Source organism: Neodiprion virginianus, chromosome 2 (genome assembly GCF_021901495.1).
Source record: "Neodiprion virginianus isolate iyNeoVirg1 chromosome 2, iyNeoVirg1.1, whole genome shotgun sequence".
NCBI classification, from domain to species: Eukaryota; Metazoa; Arthropoda; class Insecta; order Hymenoptera; family Diprionidae; genus Neodiprion; species Neodiprion virginianus.
This window is the reverse complement of record NC_060878.1, coordinates 20,575,655-20,579,460: the sequence shown is the minus strand read 5'-3', so window position 1 is coordinate 20,579,460 and position 3,806 is coordinate 20,575,655.

Sequence of the window (3,806 nt, the reverse complement as noted above, 5' to 3'; positions counted from 1 at the left end):
GAATTGGAACTACTTCTAACCACTTTGTAAAATAATCTGCTATCACCAGGGCATAGCGATTTCCTGACTTAGAAAGAGGAAGAGGGCCTAGGATATCCATTGCGACCTCTTTCAAATGGAGCTCCTACGTTATATATTTGAAGAGAGCTCTTCCCTTTTTCACGAGGTCCCTTCTTGGCTAAACAAACCGTGCAAGTTCTGCACCAATTTTCAACGTCAGCTCGACAGTGAGCCCAAAAATACCTTTCTCTGATCCTACCTAAAGTCTTATTAGAAGCGAAATGACCACCGACAGGTGAATCATGAAAGCTTGACAAAATCTCGGTTATCTTTTCTCTAGGAACCAGAAGCTGCCAACGAACCGACCTGGAGTCAGGTGATTCCCATTTCCTATAAAGCAACTGATCGAGGAGAAACAAGGAGTCCCACTGCGCCCAGTAAATTTTCAAAGACTGACCTATAGAAGATATTTCTTCCCACTGAGGCCTAACTCCTGTGGATTTCCAATTCCGAACCAGGAGGAGATCTGAATCTTTTCCCTGGGCGATGATCCAGTCTTCTTTATTTTCAACGTAAGAAATTTGACGAACGTTAAGTGAGGGATCTAGCTGTTTATTTAAACGAGAGCACTGTTTGCAATCGTCCCCGCACGGACGACGAGAAAGTGCATCAGCATTACCATGCAGAACTCCGGGACGGTGTTTAATTTCGAAGTCATATTGACCTAACCTCTCCAACCATCGAGCTACTTGGCCTTCAGGTGATTTGAACGAAAGAAGCCAAGTTAAGGAAGCATTGTCTGTCCGAATCAAAAATTTCCTTCCATAAAGATAATGATGGAAATGGCAAATAGATTTTACCATCGTTAATAATTCCCTACGGGTAACACAATAATTGCGTTCTGGTTTAGACAAGACCCGACTGAAATAACTAATAACGCGCTCTTGGTTATCCTGAATTTGAGACAAAACCCCACCTATACCACAGAGAGAAGCGTCAGAATCTACGATGAATTGAGAATCGGTGATGGGATAAGCTAATATCGGCGACGAAGTTAATAATTTTTTAAGGAGAACAAAGGCTCCTTCGCATTCGGGAGTCCAATCGAAAACAACTTTAATTCCTGTAAGAGCATGGAGAGGTCTCGCTATAGAAGCAAAGCCCTTAACGAAACGTCTGTAATAAGTACAAAGTCCTAAGAAACTTTGAACCTTTGCTTTTGAATCGGGACGAGGCCAATTCAAAACCTTTTCTATTTTAGAAGAATCTGTCTTAACACCTTCCGCTGAAACGACGTGTCCGAGAAAAGATACTTCCTTTTTGAAAAAATGACATTTTTTGGGACTCATTTTTAGACCAGCTTGGGATAAACGACTAAAAAACTTGCTTAAGATTTTCCAATTCCTCATCAAAAGTCTTACCAAACACAATGATGTCATCGAGATAAAATAAACAAATCTTGCCAGTCAGACCTTGAAGGGTGAATTCCATCGCTCTTTCGAAGGTAGCTGGTGCATTACAAAGGCCAAAAGGCATAACTTTAAATTGCCAAAGTCCACCTAACCCTGTGACAAAAGCTGTTTTCGCTTTGTCTAACGGATTCATTTCGACTTGCCAATAACCACTCTGTAAATCAATCGTAGAGAACCAACGGGCACCAGAAATTAAATCAAGGGTATCTCCTATCTGAGGAAGCGGATATGCATCTTTCTTGGTGATCTCGTTCAACTTCCTATAATCAATACAAAACCTCTTGGAACCATCTTTTTTATTGACTAAGACAATGGGAGAAGCCCACGGACTAGAAGACGGCTCAATAACATCTGCTGTTCTCATATCCTCTACTAATTTTTCAACTTCCCTGCGACCGTTTAAAGGAAGCCGTCTAGCTGCCTGTTTATTCGGAGCGTTATTCCCTACATCTATCGAATGCTTAGCTATGGTACATCTCCCGATGTCGGCAGAGTCTTTAGCAAAAGTCTCTTTAAAATCGTTAAAAAGACAAACGAGACTATTAGTCTGAGCGATATCTAAATCTTTAGAAGACCTAGTAAAGAGTTCCGTGAGATAAGAAGGAACGACTAAAGAGTCCGAAACATGTTCTAAAACGCGCAAAGACGAGAGGGTTTCTTTCTGTTCAGAAGAGTTAATAAACCTAGACGTTTCGAGGTTGATTTTACGATAACCAGAACAGAGAGTCGAATCGCCGGTAGAAATGACGCAGTTGTGAGCGGAAAGAAAATCTACGCCTAAAATGCCTTCATCTTCTATATCAGCTACTAGAACTTCATGTGGGGATTGAACACAATCCGCTACTGTTACCTGCACGACCATCTTACCTACGACAGGGGTATTGCTCCGGTAGCAGTGCGAATAGACGCAGAAGGATTAATTGAAGCAAGAGACGAAATCATATCTGGACGAACAACGGAAATTTCGGCTCCAGTATCTATCACCCACAAACAACTTAGTCCGTTAACGGAACCTTTAGCATATAGGCCGGTACGACGCAGGCCTCTAACCACGAACTGTGAAGCAATAGGGCTAAGGAACTTGGAAGAAACCGATGATATCCGCCCTTTCGAAACATCGGTAGCTAGTTTCCCGAATTCTGAGGAACAGAAGGTTGTGCTGCCCAAACTGGATTAGAGGGAGCCCTCTTGGAGACATTTTTGCGCCACGAATCTTCCGCAGTCTTCAACTGACGGTCGAGTTTAAAACAATTCTTCGCGATATGTCCTCTTACGCCGCAAAACTGGCACTCTGAGACAGGCCGATTGGAGTTTGATCTATTGTAACGAGAGAAACCACTATTTTTCCTTCCTGGAAGAGAATCTGAGCTAGGCTGATTACTGAAGGACGGGACGAAGAATTTTCTGAAGGTTCAGCTTGGCTCAATCGATGAAGTTGACGCGAACCTAAATCCGCCTCGTTTATGGCTTCTAATTCTAAGCCTTTAATAATTGCTTCATGTAGAGACGTTGGAGCTGCGAGCCTCAGATGATACCGAAGCTCCGGATTCCGAATCGCATTAATGAATTTCGCCCGAGCTATCTGATCTCTAGCCTTTTCAGCACAATCAGTAAGAGAATGTCGAGCGAGACGTTCGATGTCATTTCCGAGAGAGGCTAAATCTTCCTTGGGCCCTGGACGTCTATTTTCAAACTGAGTAAAATAAAGTTTGGAAAGATGTTCTTCGCCAAACCGGAGTTTAAGAGCCGCACAAATGCTGTCGAAATTTTCAGAATCCGAATCTGAAAGCGATCCAAGAACTACCAAAGCCGGACCAGACAAAGACGCTGTCAAATTACCTGCTTTCTGGGACGGATTCCAACCATTAACCTTACTAATCATGTTAAACTGACGTTCGTATAGACTCCAAGCAGACGAACCGTCATACGAACCGGGCTTCAAATTCGATTGTTTCGAGGGCAACTCTACAATACTCGCGGGAGGTACAGAGACCTGATTGAGTCCGAACGAGCTCTGAGTCTGCGGAAGGAGAACATTGACAGTTCCGCGTGATTTTAAAAAGGCCAGAAACTCTGACTGAATATCTACGCTAGGATGAGACGACGCGACAGGAGGCTCAACTACTTCCGAAATATCACGTGACGGAACATCGTGGCATCGCGGAAAAGAGCTAACCTGAGCTTGTCGCGAGACATGAACAGGTGCAAAATTTTTAGCAACAGGGGGAATTTCGCCTCCCCCATAAATAGCGTCAGACCTTGATTGATCCGGAATTGAATGAATGGAGGTCCTCCGTGCTGGGACCGGAACTGAAGGAAGAGAAGTCCTTCTAC